Source organism: Callorhinus ursinus, unplaced genomic scaffold (genome assembly GCF_003265705.2).
Source record: "Callorhinus ursinus isolate GAN/ISIS: 27379988/994484 unplaced genomic scaffold, GSC_fseal_2.0 scaffold22, whole genome shotgun sequence".
Classification (NCBI taxonomy): Eukaryota; Metazoa; Chordata; class Mammalia; order Carnivora; family Otariidae; genus Callorhinus; species Callorhinus ursinus.
Genome location: NW_027397084.1, coordinates 24,539,343 through 24,558,132, shown reverse-complemented (window position 1 = coordinate 24,558,132; position 18,790 = coordinate 24,539,343). Strand labels below are relative to the sequence as shown.

General features: G+C 35.2%; 1 long non-coding RNA gene and 1 pseudogene across 2 annotated transcripts in view; both read right to left on the bottom strand.

Moving 5' to 3' along the window:
• Window positions 1–5,852, bottom strand: part of LOC112837788 (coiled-coil domain-containing protein 112 pseudogene) — a 40,058-nt pseudogene extending 34,206 nt beyond the window's left edge.
• Window positions 1–18,790, bottom strand: part of LOC112837866 (uncharacterized) — a 258,371-nt gene that overhangs the window by 91,360 nt on the left and 148,221 nt on the right. The window lies entirely within an intron of this gene.

Sequence of the window (18,790 nt, the reverse complement as noted above, 5' to 3'; positions counted from 1 at the left end):
TCCTCTGCCCATTTTTTTTTAAAGATTTTATTTATTTATTTGACAGAGAGACACACAGTGAGAGAGGGAACACAAGCAGAGGCAGAGGGAGAGGGAGAAGCAGACTCCCCACTCATCAGGGAGCCCACTGCGGGGCCTTATCCCAAGACCCGGAGATCATGACCCGAGCCGAAGGTAGACACTTAACGAATGAGCCACCCGGGCATCCCTCTCTGCCCATTTTTAAATTGGATTATTTGGGGGGTGTTGGTGTTAAGTTGTATAAGTTCCTTTTCTTTTCAGTTTGTATTTAAATTTCAGTTAACATACAGTGTGTAATATTTTTTTAATTTAAATTCAGTTAGCCAACATATAGTATATACTTAGTTTCAGATGTAGTGTTCAATAATTTATCAGTTGTGTATAACACCCAGTGCTCATCATATCACATACCCTCATTAATGCCCATCACCTAATTACCCCATCCCCCCACCAACCTCCCCTCCAGCAACCTACAGTTTGTTTCTTATAGTTAAGAGTTTCTCATGGTTTTTCTCCCTCTCTGATGACTTTCCATTCAGTTTTTCCTCCATTACCCTATGATCCTCTGTGCTATTTCTTATATTCCACATATAAGTGAAACTATATGATAATTGTCTTTCTCTGATTGACTTATTTCACTCAGCATAATACCCACCAGTTCCATCCACATTGATGTAGATGGTAAGTATTCATCCTTTCTGACAGCTGAGTAATATTCCATTGTGTGTGTGTGTGTGTGTGTGTGTGTGTGTGTGTGTGTGTGTGGTATATATATATATATCTCATATATATATATATATATCTCACATCTTCTTCATCCATTCATCAAAGAACATCTTGGCTCTTTCCACAGTTTGGCTATTGTGGACATTGCTGCTATGAACATTGGGGTGAAGGTGCCCCTTCAGATTACTACATTTGTGTCTTTAGGGTAAATGCCTAGTAGTGCAATTGCTGGGTCGGAGGGTAGCTCTATTTTTAACTTCTTGATGAACCTCCATACCATTGTCCAGAGTGGCTGTACCAGCTTGCATTCCCACCAACTGTGTAAGAAGGTTCCCCTTTCTCCACAACCTCTCCAACATTTGTTGTTCCCTGTCTTGTTAACTTTAGCCATTCTGACTGGTGTAAGGTGATATCTCATTGGGTTTTGTTTTGTATTTCCCTGATGCCAAGTGATGTGGAACATTTTTTCATGTGTCTGTTGGCCATTTGGATGTCTTCTTTGCAGAAATGTCTGTTCATGTCTTCTGCCCATTTCTTGATTGGATTATTTGTTTTTGGGTATTGACTTTGATAAGTTCTTTATAGATCTTGGATACTAGCCCTTTATCTGATATGTCATTTGCAAATATCTTCTCCCTTTCCATAGGTTGCCTTTTAGTTTTGTTGACTGTTTCCTTTGCTATGCAGAAGCTTTCTATCTTGATGAAATCCCAATAGTTCATTTTTTATTTTGTTTCCCTTTCCTTTGGAGACATATCTAGCAAGAAGTTGCTGCAGCCGAGATCGAAGAGGTTGCTGCCTGTGTTCTCCTCTAGGACTTTGATGGATTCCTATCACATTTAGGTCTTTCATCCATTTTGAATTTATTTTTGTGTATGGTGTAAGAAAATGGTCCAGTTTCATTCTTCTATATGTGGCTATCCAATATTCCCAGCACCATTTGTTGAAGAGACTGTCTTTTCTCCATTGGATATTCTTTCCTGCTTTGTCAAAGATTGGTTGGCCATAGAGTTGAGGGTCCATTTCTGGGTTCTCTATTCTGTTCCATTGATCTGCATTTCTGTTTTTGTGCCAGTACCATTCTGTCCTGATGATTAGAGTTTTGTGATATAGCCTGAAGTCTGGCATTGTGATGCCACCAGCTTTGATTTTCTTTTTCAACATTCCTCTGGCTATTTGGGGTCTTTTCTGGCTCCATACAAATTTCATGATTATTTGTTCTAGCTCTGTGAAAAATGTCAGTAGTATTTTGATTGGTATTGCCCTGAATATGTAGATTGTTCTGGGTAGCATAGATATTTTAACACTATTTATTCTTCTAATCCATGAGCACTGAATGTTTTCCCATCTCTTTGTGTCTTCCTCAATTTCTTTCATAAATGTTCTGTAGTTTTTAGAGTACAGATCCTTCACCTCTTTGGTTAGGTTTATTCCTAGGTATATTATGGTTTGGAGTGCAATTATAAATGGGATCAATTCCTTAATTACTCTTTCTTTCTCATTGTTAGTACATAGAAATGCAACTGATTTCTGTGTATTGATTTTATATCCTGCCACATTGCTGAATTCCTGTATGAGTTCTAGCAATTTTAGGGTGAAGTCTTTTGGGTTTTCCACATAAAGGATCATGTCATCTACAAAGAGTGAGAGTTTGACTTCTTCTTTGCCAATTTAAATGCCTTTTATTTCTTTTTGTTGTCTGATTGCTGAGACTAGGACTTCTAGTGTATAATATTAATTTCAGGTGTACAATATAATGATTCAACACTTCCATACAACACCCTTTGCTCATTATAGCAACTGTACTCCTTAATCCTCATCACCTATTTAACCGACCTCCCACCTCCCCTCATAACCATTAGTTTGTTCTCTGTAGTGAAGGGTCTGTTTCCTGGTTTGCCTCTCTCTCTCTTTTTTCTCCCTTTGGTCATTTGTTTTGTTTCTTAAATTATACATATGAGTGAAATCATATCATATTTGTCTTTCTCTGACTGACTTATTTTACTTAGCATATACTCTCTAGCTCCATCCCTGTTGTTGCAAATGGCAAGATTGCATTCATTTTTATGACTGAGTAATATTCCATTGTATACATATATATACCACATCTTCTTTATGCAGTCATCAGTCTTGGGCCAATTCATCCAAATTTTGGGATATCATTTTTCATAATATCCTCTTATAATCCTTTGTATTTCTGTGGTGTCAGTTACTACTTCTCCTCTTTCATTTCTGATTTTGTTTATTTGAATCCTCTCTCTCTCTTTTTTTTAAATTTTTGGTGCATCTGGCTAAAAGTTTATCAATTTTGTTGATGTTTTTAAAGAACCAGCTCCTGGTTCCATTGATCTGTTCTGTTGTTATTGTTGTTGTTTTAGTTATTGTTTATTTCTGCTCTAATCTTTATTTCCTTCCTTCTACTGGTTTTGGGTTTTCTTTTTTTCCTAGCTCCTTTAGGTGTAAGGTTCAGTTGTTTGAGATTTTTCTGCTTCTTGAGGTAGGCCTGTACTGCTATAAACTTCTGCTTAACTTTTGCTGCATCCCAGAGATTTGGACCATTTCATTTGTCTCCATGTATTTTTTTTAACTTCCTCTTTGATTTTTAGTTGACTCATTCACTGTTTACCAGCATGTTATTTAACCTCCATGTATCTGTGCTCCTTCCAGATTTTTTCTTGTGGTTTATTTCTTGTTTCATTGCATTATGGTTGGAAAAAATACATGGTAAAACTTTCATATTTTTTAATTTGTTGAGACTTGTTTTATGACTTAATCTTCTGGAGAATGTTTTGTGTGTACTTGAAAAGCATGTGTATTCTGCTGCTTCAGGATGAAATGTTCTGGATGTATCTGTCACATCCATCTGGTCCAGTGTGTCATTCAAAGCCACTGTTTCCTTGTTGATTTTCTGCTTAGATCACTTGTCCATTGATATAGTGGGGTGTTAATTTCCCCTACTATTATAATGTTGTTACCAATTATTTATTTTTATTATTAACTCTTTTATGTATTTGGGTGCTCCCATGTTAGGCATATAAATATTTACAGTTTAGGTATTCTTGGTGAATTGTTCCCTTAGTGATAATATAGTGTCCTTCTTTGTTTCTTGTTATAGACTTTGTTTTAAAGTCAATTCTTTTATGATATAAGTATAGCTACTCTGGCTTTCTTTTGACATCCATTTGCATGATAAGTGTTTCTCCATCCCCTCATTTTCAATCTACATGTATCATTAGGTCTGAAGTGAGTCTCTTATAGAAAGCATACGATGGGCCTTGTTTATTTTCTAATCTATTCTCTCACCCTATTCTTTAGATTGGAGTATTTAGTCCATTTACATTCAAAGTAATTGTTGATAAATATGTATTTATTGCCATTTTGTTGCTTTGTGTTTGTTTTTGTGGATCTTCTTTGTTCCTTTCTTCCCTTACTCTCTTCTCTCTCCATAAGTTGGCTTTCTTTAGTGATATACTTTGATTTCTCTTTATTCTTTGCATATCTATTACTAGTTTTGATTTGTGGTTATAATTATGTTTGTATGCAACATCTTCTGAATATAGCAGTCTATCTTAAGTTAATGGTTGCTTAAGTTTTAACCCATTCTTTACTCCTCTCCTCCCCACATTTTAGGTATATTGTGTCATAATTTGCATCCTTTTATTTTGTGAGTCCTTTGACTGAATTTTACAGATACACATATTGTTATTGCTTTGGTCTTTCTTTTCCACTCACGGAGTTCCCTTTAACATTTCTTTTAGGGCTAGTTTAATGGTCATGAACTCCTTTAACTTGTTTGTCTAGGAAGCTCTATCTCTCCTTGTATTCTGAATGATAGCTTTGCTCGATAGAGTATTCTTGGCTACAGAATTTTTCCTTTCAGCACTTTGAATATATCGTGCCACTTCTTTCTGATAAGTTTCTGTTGAAAAATCCACCAATAGCCTTATGAGGTTTCCCTTGTATGTAACTTTTCTTTTCTCTTGCTGCTTTTAAAATTCTTTATCACTCCTTTTTGTCATTTTAATTCCTACATGTCTTGGTTTGGACCTCCTTGGGGGATTTTGTTGGGGGATATCTGTGCCTCCTGGATCTGAATTTCTGTTTCCTTCCCCAGATTTGAGAAGTTTTCAGCTATTGTTTCTTAAAATAAATTTTCTGCCCCCTTTTCTCTCTTTTCTTCCTCTGGGATCCCTATAATGTGAATGCTGTTACACTTGATGGAGTGGCTGAGTCCTCGAACGCTATTCTCATTTTGCATAATTTTTTCTCTCTCATCTCTTCAGCTTAATTACTTTCCATTACTCTCTCCTCTAGGTCATTGATTCATTCTTCTGCTTCTATACTGCCATTTATCCCATCTAGTGTATTTTCTATTTCAGTTATTGTGTTCATTTCTGATTGGTTCTTGTTTATCTCTGTGTTAAAGTCTCATTGATGTGGGGCGCCTGGGTGGCTCAGTTGGTTAAGCGACTACCTTCGGCTCAGGTCATGATCCTGGAGTCCCGGGATCGAGTCCCGCATCGGGCTCCCTGCTCAGCGGGGAGCCTGCTTCTCCCCCTAACCCTTCCCGCTCTCATGTACTCTCTCTCACTCTCTCAAATAAAGTCTCATTGATGTCCTCCATTCTTTTCTCAAGTCCAGTGAGAATGTTTATGACCATTACTTTAAATTCTCTATCAGACATATTACTTATTTCTGTTTCACTTAGCTCTCTTGTTGTGATTTTGTCCTATTCTCTCATTTGGGACATATTCCTCTGTCTCCTCATTTCCTATGTCTCTTGCTCCTGAAGTAGTGGGTGGGGCACACACCTTTAACAAGATGTGCTGGTCCTCTTCCACAAGGGAGATGCAGCTGCTGCTGATACAATGGCAGAATAGGGCCACTCTGAGGGCAGAGGATGCAGTTTTAACAAAGTGCACTGTCCTCTCCAGGAGTTGACCCACCACAGCTGCCAAGACCAGGGCCCTGCAAAGCTCACAGTCAGAGGATGCAGTGTTGGGAGGCTGGACTGGTCTGGGATGGGGGCATGAACCTTCAGTGCCAGGACTGAGGCAGGCCTGGCTGGAAGGGACAGATCCACCAAATTGCAGGGAGCAGAGCATGGTATAAGCCAGTTAGATAGTGAAATCTGGTGTTGGACTGGTTCCTGCAGGTGACCAGGTGTTTTTGCTGGAGGGGCACAGGAGGAAATGGCACCTGCAAGCTCCTCTGTCCCTCAGGGGCTCTGAGTTTAGTAAACAACTCTCCCTCTCATATGGTCTAGGCATTTTTCAAACTACTGCTTCTACATTATATCTCTTTGGGCTGTTTGTCATGCTATCTTTTTAAGGGCATGAACTCAGCTTCCTCTTGTTCTCTGGGTTCTTCCAAGAGCCAAGCTGCTGATTTTTAAAGTTCCAGGCTTTAAGTCCCACTGGTTGTAAGAACTCATGAAATTCATCCCCTCTAATTTTCAAAGCCAAATGCTGTGGGGATTCATCTTCCCTGTGCAGGTTCCCAAGTGTGATAGCCTATTTCTTGTTCTTCTCTGTGCCCCCAGCTCCTTCCCTCCAATGGCCAGACCCACAGGGATTAGCTACCCACTGCATCTCCACCCTTCCTACCCTCTTCAATGTGGCCTCTTCTCTGAATTTAGTTATGGAGTTTGTTCTGCCAGTCTTCAGGTAGTTTTCTTAGTTACTTACACTGATGTGTTATCTAGTTGTCTCAGTGGAACAAGATGAGTTTAAGTCCTCCAACTCCACCATCTTCCCAGGAAGTCCCCATATGTTGAGTTCTAAAGTGTGAACTTTATAATCAAATTCTCTAAGGACACCTGGGTGGCTCAGTCGGTTAAGCATCTGCCTTCAGCTCCGGTCATGATGCCTGGGTCCTGGGATCAAGTCCTGCATGGGGCTCCTTGCTCAGCAAGGAGCCTGCTTCTCCCTCTGCCTGCCACTCCCCCTGCTGTGCGCTCTCTCTCTCTCTCTCTCGCTCTCTCTCTCACAAATAGATAAATAAAATATTAAAAAAAATTCTCTGGCTCTAGCAATAAAATTTGTTGGATTTTTATTGGATCACATTTAATTTACATAATAACTTAGGAAGAATTAACTCTTTTATGTTGATTCATTCTATTCAAGAGTGAAGAATGTCTTTCCATTTATTAAAATCTGCTTTTGTGCATTTCAGGTATATTTTAAAGTTTTCATCATATAGATTTTGCACATTTCTTTTTAAGTTTATACCTAAGTATTTTATATTTTTTGTTGTTATAAATGGAGTTTTTCTTCCATTATGTCTTCTAAATGGTTATTGATTTTTGTATGTTAAAATTGCATTCTGTTACTTCACAGAATTTATGTATGTGTTAATTTTATTTTTGATTCTCTCAGGTTTTCCAAGAATACTATCTCATAAATGGCAAATAAGGAGTTTTCTTTCTTTATTTTTCCTAATTCTTGTGCCTCTACTTCTTTTGTTTTGTCTGAATGCACTTCCCAATACTCCCAATTCAACATGAAATAATAGTTGAGACAGTGGGCATCCTTCTTAGGGCAATTTTTGAGACAAATAAATGTAGAAATGTCCCATTTTCCATAGTATAGTAAGTGCAATTTCTAGAGCAATAGGCAAGTGTCCCCAGGCAGAAAACCTGCTTTATTTGTGATACTTCAAAAGATGTGTTTCTGTGGAGTTAAATTTAAGATCCAGTTTTCTTTTAAAGTAGATATCAAGGGAACTTTCCGATATTACCCCAAAGAAGTCTTGGAGAAATTCTTTCAAATTACACATACCAAATTGCTATCTTTCTCCCTGTGTTGATGGGGTGCTCTAATAAAAATCAATGAGACCCTCATAATAGAAATAGGATATGTCTTTGTGAGAGCAAGTCTTAGGGCAAAAGCCAGATTCCAGTTAATGGGGATAATGGAAAATTAAATTCACCTGTGTTTTGATGATTTTAAGGTATTTGATTCACTCCCTTCTTAAATATGTATGCGATTGGAGATTTTTTGGTGTAGGAAATCTTGAAAAAATATTTTAGTCACAGAGAAGCAGAGAGTGTATCTTTTATAATATGTTCTGGCCAAAATGCATGTAATACTAAGGCTGTCATCTCAATTTCAAGTTGCTATCACATACAGGAAACCATAAATCATAACATCTTGTTATTCTTTTAATCACAAGGACTCTGATAATAAGTACTTAATAGATTTTCTGAAAAATTTATTTAGTAAGACTTAATCCTTGGGAGTAGTTTGAAAAAAGTTATATTACACCAAGGTATCACATTATCAAAAGTAGTAATCAAATTTATGGCAAAAAAAGCTATGACAAGATATTGATACTTATACATATAAAGCAGCTGAAAGAGAAGTTCTTATGATCTATCAACTCAAAGAAATACTAGCTTAAAAAATGCTAGTGTTTTTCTTACTGATATATGTATAAAAGTATCTTCCAGGAAATTGGTCAATAATAAAATATGCATGAATCAAATATAGAAAAAAAAGTCCTTGAATGGGAATGTTTTCATCAAAATTTCTCTATTGAATTTACCTACTTATTTTGATGGCATATAAAAGAAGCTCCATGCACACGGGAAGTAAATTTTTTGACAAAGAGAACCCTGAAAAGAGAGTATGATAAAATAAGGATGTTTTTGTTATAACTTTAAAAACCTTTAGTGGTTTAGTGGTATCACTGTGTTTATATTTGCCATGTTAAAATAAATTTTTGCCCAATAGGATTTTAATTTTGTATTATCTACATAATTGCCTTACTACTTTACTTTTCACATGTAAACACAGTTTTTCAACATTTATCATGTGCTACAATGGTGGTTAGAAAGAAAATGTTTCTTATTTTAAGGAGCTCAGAAGCTACTGGCAGAAACAGAAAGGTGAACTAGTAATTGCAATTCAGAGGTTAAAAAAGAGAGCACAGTGATCTAAGAGAGGAAATTTAGATCAATACTGCAGGGAGACATCAGGGAAAACTTTGTGGTTATGGAGACCTACATGGTAGGAGATGGGTTAAGAGAAAAGCAAGCAAGGTCAAGAGAAAGCAGAAATTCATAAAAAAAAAACAAACCTGTATGTTTGAGAATGGCAAGTCATCTAGAATGGTAACTATTTGTTTAATGTTTATCTTCGCAGATAGGTTTTAAGGTTTATAAAGCTAAAAACTGTGTCTTTCTTGTTCAACATGATACTCCTTTCAGTGTCTAGCAGTGCCTGGCACCTTTAAGAAACTCAATGAAGGTATTTATATTTTTCTAACTGTTTTACTGATAGTTTATTATTACTAACTTATTAATCTTAATGAGTTTTAAATTAATTTTAATCATAAAAGTTATATGTAAACATTCTATAATATAAATACCCATGCACCCACCACTCAGATTAAGAAACAAAATATTACTAACCTATTTATTGCCTGTTATGAACATACCCACATTTCTCCAATCCATAGCTATTATTCTGAATTTTACATTTGGCATTCCAGTGCATTTATTTATAATTCTGTTATATATATTTATGGAAGTACTTACACTTTGTATAAATATTACCATGATGCCTATTTAGTCTGTGATTTTGTTTCTTTCTTCAACATTATGTTTATGAGATTCACCCATCTTGATATTTGTGACAGTAGTTAATTAATTTTGATTGCTTGATAGTAGTCTATTGTGTGATTATACACAATTGTTCATCAGTTTTGCTTACGATGGGCATTTGTTTTCAGTATTTTGTTCATATAAACAATGATGCTATGAAGTTTTTGTATATATCCCTTGTGTACAAGTGATAAAGTTTCTGTATATCCTCTCTTCTGTAGGTAACTGCCTAAAAGTAGATTTTCTGGTCATAGTTACTAGGCCTCCTCAATGACAGTTGGAATTGCAGCCCTTTTTAATTTTTGTTAATCTCACATGGGTGAATGGTCTCTCATTATTTTATGTTGAATTTGCTGAACTATTTTTGAGGAATTGTCTTCTATCAGTTGCTGATTCAACTCTTTTGCCAATTTCACTTATATGTAATTGGTCCTTTTTAATTGAGTTATCTATGTTATTGATTCAGTTATCAGTAATATGTATTGTGAACATAATCCCTTTTAACTTTGGCAAAAGATACAATTGTCAAATCTAATCAGTCTTTCTCCTTTTTGGTTTTGGGCTTTTTTGGTCTTGTTTAAGAAATCCTTTACTACCCAGAATTTATAATTATTATTTTATTTATTTTATTTTATTTTATATTCCTTTCAGGTCTTTAATCACTTAAGAGTTTATTTTTTATATGAAATAGGGATCTGAAATTGATTTTATTTTATTGTTCCAAATTAATTCCCTAAATAGCCCATCCTTTATGGAATGGTTCATCATTTTCTTGCTGATCTACAATGACATATTTACCATCTTTAAGTAAGATATTTGGTAATATTCCTTCAGTCTGTTCTGTTCCACTGTTTTATTTCTCATCTAAACAAATTTATTTATTTTCTTTTTCAAATTGCCTTTATGCTCTTGTACTCCTTACTCTTTCATATAAATTTTAACACTGGCTTTTAACTATTAGTAAGTTTCAAATTTTCTTATTTTGTGCTTCTTCTTTCCCCTGAATTTGCTACATTTTTCCTTCTTTCTTGTTTATAACTGATTGAGGTTTTTAAAAAAACTGGGTATGAATTATATGGGAACTTCTGTGCTAGTAAATATATTAATTTTTTACTCTATCACCCTGTGAAGTAGGAATTGTTATAATTGTTATTATGTTCATTTTAACATTTGTATCACAGAATTTTCAAACATCTGTAAAACTAGAAAGAATGAATAACTACCTAATATACTGATAACCCAGCTTTAATAATTACCAGTACATGGCCAATTATTCTCTAGACCTTTATTCATTCCCTCCAAACAGCACCATATCCACGACATTGTCACAGGTTATTTTAAAGTGTTCTTCTAACATAACCACAACATCATTATTGCATCTTTAGAATTTAAAAATGAGTATTTAATACTATAAAATGTACACTCAGTGTTCCTATTTCCCTGATGATTTTGTACCTTTTTTTACTTAAAAAAAATCAAGTATCTAAATACGGCCTATACTTTCTTTTTAATTTTATTTTATTATGTTTTGTTGGTCACCATACAATACATCATTAGTTTTTGATGTAGTGATCCACGCTTCATTGTTTTTGTATAACACCCAGTTCTCCCTCCTTAATACCCATCACCAGGCTAACCCATCCCCCCACCCACCACCCCTCTAACACCCTCAGTTTGTTTCTCAGAGTCCATAGTCTCTCATGGTTCATCTCTCCCTCCGATCTCCACCCCCGCTTCATTTTCCCCTTCCCTCTCCTAATGTCCTCCATGCTATTCCTTATTGTTTGCTAGGTCTTCTAAGTCTCTTCTAATCTGTATGTTTTCTGTCCATCTATTTTATTTTGTTTTATTTCATTTCATCTCATTTCATTTTAATGTGTTGAATATGCTGGGGCATCTGTCCTAAGGTTTCCTATGGTCTGGCTTTTGTTATTGTATTCACAAGGTGGTATTCAGCACATTTCTTCATCTCCTTGTATTTCCTAAAAATTATTAACTAGACCTAGAGTCTTGGTTAATTTTAGGTTAGATTTTTTTCTCAACTCAGTCTCATTGGTGGTGTTTTGCACTTCAACTAGAACATATATAACACTTGATTTCTCTCTTTTTTATCGTCTTGTCTGCTATTGGTGATTATTACATATATCTCTTAATTTATTAGGAATGTTTAAAATAGTGATACTTGAATTTCTTCAAACTTCAGAATTTCTTTTCTGGAATAGGTTTATAAAGAGAAACTCTCAGGACAAATATTTGCAGAGAATGAGGACTCAAAATATCTTTTAGGAAATATAGGATTCTTTATTTTTAATTCCAGTATAATTAACATACAGTATTATATGTATCCATTATATGAAAGTATACTTTCAGGTGTACAATGTAGTGATTCAGCAATTCTCTATATTACTCAGTGTTCATCACCAGAAGTATACTCTTAATCCCCTTCAACTATTTCACCCATTCCCCTTTCCACATCCCCTCTGGTAACCATGAGTTTGTTCTCTATAGTTAAGAGTCTGTTTTTTGCTTTGTCTCTTGTTTCCTTTGCTTGTTTGTTTTGTTTCTTAAATTCCACAGATGAGTGAGATCATATGGTATTTGTCTTTCTCTGACTGGCTTATTTCACTTACCAATATACCCTCTAGATCCATCCATGTTGCTACAAATGGCAAGATTTTATTCTTTTTTTTACCTGAATAATATTCCTCTGTGTGTGTGTGTGTGTGTGTGTGTGTGTGTGTGTGTGTGTGTGTGTGTATCACATCTTCTTTATCCATTCATCTATCTATGGACACTTGGGTTGCTTCCATAATTCGGCTATTTTAAATAATGCTGCAATAAACAGGGGTACATATATCATTTCAAATTAGTGGGTTTTTTATTTTTTTTATTAACATATAGTGTATTATTTGTTACAGGGGTACAGGCCTGTGGTTCATCAGTCTTACACAATACACAGTGCTCACCACAACACATACCCTCCCCAATGTCTATCACCCAGCCACCCCGTACCTACACACCCCTCACCTCCAGCAACCCTCAGTTTGTTTTCATATTCTTTGGGTAAAGACCCAGTAGTGGAATTGCTGGATCATATGGCAGTTCTACTTTTAATTTTTTGTGCAACCTCCACAGTTTTCCACAAAGGCTACACAAGTTTGCATTTCCACCAGCCGTGCAAGAAATTTCCTTTTTCTTTAACCTCGCTGACATTTGTTTCTTGTATTTTTGATTTTGGCTATTTTGACAGGTGTGAGGTATCTCATTGTAGTTCCAATTTGCATTTCCCTGATGATGAGTGATGTTGAGCATCTTTTCATGTGTCTGTAGCCATCTTTATGTCTTCTTTGGAGAAATGTCTGTTCATGTCTTCTGCCCATTTTTAATCAGATTATTTGGGTTTTGGGTATTGAGTTCTATCAGTTCTTTATATATTTTGGATACTAACCCTTTATCATATATGTCATTTGCAAATATCTTCTCCCATTCAGTAGATTGCCTTTTAGTTTTGTTGGTTGTTTCCTTCACTGTGCAGAAACTTTTTATTTTGATGTAGTCCTAATAGTTATTTTTGCTTTTATTTCCTTAGCCTGAGGAGACATATCTAGAAAAATGTTGCTATGGCCGATGTCAGAGTAATTACTGCCTGGATTGTTGTGGTTGTAGTTCTCACATTTAGGTCTTTAATCCATTTTGAGTTTATTTTTGTGTATGGTGTAAGAAAGTGGTCCAGTTTGATTCTTTTGTGTGTGGCTGTCCAATTTTCCCAATACCCTTTGTTGAGAGACTTTTTCCCATTGCATATTCTTGCCTCTTTTATTGAACATTAATTGACCATATAATTGTGGGTTTATTTCTGGCCTGTCTATTCTATTCTATTTGTCTATGTCTCTATTTTTATGCTAGTACCGTCCTGTTTTGATTACTACTGCTTTGTAATATAACTTAAAATCTGGAATTGTGATACTTTCAGTTTTTTTTTCTTTTTCAAGATTGCTTTGGCTATTCAGAGCCTTTTGTGGTTCCAAAGAAATTTTAGGATTGCTTGTTCTAGTCTTGTGAAAAATGCAATTGGTATTTTGATAGGGATTGCATTAAATCTGTAGATTGCTTTGGGTAGTATAGACATTTTAACAATATTTGTTCTTCCAACCCATGAGCATAGAATGTCTTTCCATTTCTTGGTGTCATCTTTAATTTCTTTCATCAGTGTTTTATATTTTGCAGAGTACAGTTCTTTCACTTCTTTGGTTAAGTTTACTCCTAAATGTTTTATTGTTTTGGTACAATTGTAAATGGAATTATTTTCTTAATTTCTCTTTCTGCTGCTTCATTATTAGTTATAGGAATGCAATAGATATCTGTACATTGTTTTAGTACCCTGTGACCTTCCTGAATTCATGTATTTGTTCTAGTAGTTTTTTGGTGAAGTTTTTAGGGTTTTCTACATATAGTATCATGTCATCTGCAAATTGTGAAAGTTTTACTTCCTCCTTACCAACTTGGATGCCTTTTATTTCTTTTTGTTGTCTGACTGCTGTGGCTAGGACTTCCAGTACTGTGTTGGGTAACAGTGGTGAGAATGGACATACTTGTCTTGTTCCTGACATTAGGGGAAGCGCTCTGAGTTTTTCACTGTTGAGTATTGTTAGCTGTGGGTTTTTCATATGGCTTTCATTATGTTTAGGTATGTTCCCTCTAAACCTACTTTGTTGAGGGTTTTTATCATGAATGGATGGTATACTTTGTCAAATGCTTTTTCTGCATCTATCAAAATGATCATACATTTTTATACTTTCTCTTAGTGATGTGATGTATCACATTGATTGATTTGTGAATATTGAACCACCCTTGATACCACTTGATCATGGTTACTGATTTTTTTAATGTATTGTTGGATTTGGTTTGATACTATTTCATTGAGGATTTTTGCATCTATTTTCATCAGATATTGGCCTGTAGTTTTTGTTTGTTTGTGGGTTTTTTTGGTAGTGTCTTCATCTGGTTTTGGAATCAGGGTAATGCTGCCCTCATAGAATGAATTTGGAAGTTTTCCTTCCTCTTCTATTTTTTGAAATAGTTTGAGGAGGATAGGTATTAACTCTTCTTTACATTTTTGGTAGAATTCACCTGTGAACACTTCTTGTCCTGAACTTTTGTTTGTTGGGAGTTTATTCCTGATTTGATTTCATTACTGGTAATCAGTCTGTTGAAATTTTCTATTTCTTCCTGATTCAGTTTTGGTAGGTTGTATGTTTCTAGGAATTTATCCATTTCTTCCAGTTGCCCAATATGTTGGCATATCATTTTTCATAATATCCAAATCCTTTGTATTTCTGTGATTTCAGTTACTATTTCACCTCTTTCATTTCCGATTTTGTTTATTTGAGTCCTATCTTCTTTTTTAAAATTTTTGATGCATCTGGTTAAAGATTTATCATTTTGGGATGTTTTTAAAGAATCAGCTCCTGGTTTCATTGAGCTGTCATTTTGTTGTTATTTGTTTGTTTTAGTTTCTATTTCATTTATTTCTACTCTAATCTTAATGTTTTCCTTCTTCTGTTTTTTTTAAGTTTTCATTTTAATTCCAGTAGTTAACATACAGTGTTATATTAGTTTCATGTATGCAGTATAGTAATTTAACACTTCCATACACCAGCCTGTGCTTATCACAAGTCCACTCCTTAAAGTCCATCACCTATTTAAGCCATCCCCCACCCACCTCCCCTCTGGTAACCATCAGTTCTCTAGAGTTAAGAATCGGCTTCTGTTGAATCACACACCTGTACCTCTGAAACAAATAATACATTATATTTAAAAAAAAAAAAGACGAAGATAGCAGGAAGGGAAAAATGAAGGGGGGGGGTGGGAATCGGAGGGGGAGATGAACCATGAGAGACTATGGACTCTGAGAAACAAACTGAGGGTTCCAGAGGGGAGGGGGGTGGGGGATGGGTTAGCCTGGTGATGGGTATTAAAGAGGGCACATACTGCATGGAGCACTGGGTGTTATACGCAAACAATGAATCATGGAACACTACATCAAAAATTAATGATGTAATGTATGGTGATTAAAATAACATAAAAAAAAAGAATCAGCTTCTTGGCTTGCCTCTCTCTTTTTTTCTCCCTTTGCTCCTTTGTTTTATTTCTTAAATTATACATATGAGTAAAATCGTATGGGATTTGTCTTTCTCTGACTTATTTTGCTTAGCATAATACTCTCTAGCTCCATCCATGTTGTTGCAAATGGCAAGATTTCATTCATTTTTATGTCTGAGTAATATTCTATTGTGTATATATATATATCCCATCTTTTTATCCATTCATTAGTTGATGGACATGGGCTGTTTCCATAGTTTGGCTATTGTAGATAATGCTGCTATAAACATTGGGGTGCCTGTATCCCTTTGAATTAGTATTGTTGTATTCTTTGGGTAAATAACTAGTAGTACACTTGGTGGATCATAGGGTAGTTCTATTTTTCACTTTTTGAGGAACCTCCGTACTGTTTTCCACATTGGTTGCACTAGTTTGAATTTCCCACCAACAGTGCAAAAGGGATTTATCCTGTATCTCAGCAGGCCTTTTGTTGTTCTATCTCTTTCAGGGTGGGGACTCAGTTTCCTGTCATTGTCCAGCCCTCCTAAAGCTAATCCTATTGATTTTTAAAGTTCCAGGTGTTAAGCCCCACTAACTGTAAGAACTTGAGAAGTTAAGCCCTCTGGTTTTCAAAGTTGAGTGTTATGGGGATTCATCTTCCCAGTGTGGGTCCCCTGTGCTTGGGGTGCCTAGAGTGGAAACTGCTCCTCTCCCCTCTCCATGCCTGTGGCATCCATCCCTCCCATGGGTCAGTTTTTTTAGGGCTGCTGTAACAAAAAACCACAAACTGAGAGACCTAAACAATCACAGTTTATTGTCTCACAGTTCTAGAAGCTAGAAATCCAAGATCAAGGTGTCAGCAGGGTTGGTTTCTTCTGAGGGCTTTGAGGAAGAATCTGTTCTATGTCTTGAATGCTTCTAGTGGTTTTCTGGCAATCTTTGGCATTCTTTGGCATGTAGAAGCATACCTTCAACTTCACATGGTTTTATTCCTATGTGATATCTGTGTCTAAATTTCTCTTTTCTGTAAGGACATCAGTCATATTGGTTTAGGGCCATCTAATGGCCTCATTTAAACTGCATTACCTCTGTAAAGACTCTATTTCCAAATAAAGTGACTTTATGAGGTACTGTGGGTTGGGACTCCAACATATCTTTTTCAGGGGGAAATAATTCAACATATAACATTATATATGTTATATATATAAAATTTTAATACATATATAAAATTTTAATAATTTTACCTCAAAATAAGTGTTATTACTTTTATATACAGTCCATCTTATCTTATATTTTCCCTCATGTTTACCATTTCTTTTAATATACAATTCTTTCTTAATCTTAGACCTTCTATCTAAAATCATTTTACTTCTACCTTGAGTACATTGTTTTGAAATTCCTTTAGTGAAATCTGTTGGTGGTTAACTCCTTTGTGTCCTGAAAATGTCTTTATTTAATCCTCATTCTTTTTTTTAAATTTTTTTTATTTATTCATGAGAGACAAAGACAGAGAGAGAGAGAGTCAGAGGGAGAAGCAGCCTCCCAAGGAGCGGGGAGCCCGATGCGGGACTCGATCCCAGGATGCTGGGATCATGACCTGAGCCGAAGGCAGACGCTTAACCATCTGAGCCACCCAGGCACCCATTTAATCCTCATTCTTAAAGATAGTTTAAGTTTCTAATTTTGGATGAATTTTTATTTTCTCTCAGCACATTGAAGATGTGTTTGTATTCCCTGGCTTCCATTTTTGCTGCTGTGACATCAATCTAACTTTTATTTGAAGATAGGTGTCCACTTATTTTAATAAGCTACTTTTTATCTTGTCATTGATGATCTCACTTTCACTACAGTGTGACTGGGCTGATTAGTTTTTATATGTTCTGTGTGGGACTTATTGTTTTCCTAAATCTAAGAATCTGTTTTTCCTCAACTCTGGAAAATTCTCATTATAAAAAATATTTCAAAATTTTCTCTCCCTCTTCTCAGTACTCTTTTATTCTGGAACTCCAATTAGCCATGTGTTAGACCTTTTCATTCTGTCTTCCATATCTCTTACCCTGTCTTCCTTACTTTTTTAATCACTCTGTGCTAAATTCTGCATAAGTTTTCAAATCTGTTCTCCAGCTTGTTAATTTCTCTTTAGCTGTGTCTGGTTTGATGTTTAACCCATCCACAGAATTTTAATTTAAATAAATATATTTTATTTCTATAGATTCTACTTAGTTCCTTTCCAATGTTATATAATTGTTAAATATTCTCAATCTTAGTCCTTGGTCATATTTATAATATTGTTTTTATTTACAGAAACATTTTAAGCATATTTTCAACATTTCCAATCCTGTGTTAGGTCTTAGGTCAAGTATATCTAATTTACTGTGCTGTTTTTGATGACTCTGCTCACTGTAGTTTGTTTTCTTGTTTGTGTTTTATTTGGTGGGCCTTAATTTGAAGACCAGTTGGAAATGACCTTCACCAAATAAATATGCATTTACTTCTGGTAGGTGCTCTACCACTCTGGTACACTACTCACCTAAGGCACTTTAAATTAAATTGTTAATACAGTTTTTCTTGAACTGTGAAGGTTTTGTAAATTCAAACCCTGAGCTCATGTGTAGATAGACTGGTAATTAATTTTTAGGGAACAATTTTCCCCCACATGAAGCCAAGGACTAAAACTTTTAAAGTTTCCTTTTGACTCCTTTCACCAAGATATGATTTTCTTTTCCCAGTTCACCCATTCACTGAGGGTTTAGCCCTCTGACTATCCTAACTTTATGCATGAGTGTTAGTTATTTGCGCATCTTATTAGATAAAAAGTCTTATCTCCTATTCCTTCAGTAAGCTGTCAAAACCCTGGCCTCTATTTCTAGTGTTATAGACACTCTAGGAAAATCAGGACATTAGTCCTAGCTTACCACTCTAGTTTTAGTTTTCTCTTTGTTTTGAAGATATTCATCTCATAATTTCTACATGCTATTAGTGGGAGAATTTTCATATCTAGTCCAACAGAAATGGAAGTTTCTCTACATCTCTTTATTTTTTTCATGTTTGAATCAGATATATTTAAATCAGGAAAACATCATAGATTTGGTTTAAACATACTCTATGTTCTTCTTTTCTCTCTTTTTTTTTTTGATGTAGTGTTCCATGATTCATTGTTTGCGTTTAACATCTCTTTACATTAAAAAATTTCCCAATTCCAAAATAAAAGAGCATAGGCATAGGGAATATAGTCAATGATATTGTAATAGCATTGTATGGTGACAGATGGTAGGTACACTTGTGGTGAGCATTGCATAATGTATAGAAAAGTTGAGTCACTATGTTGTATACTTG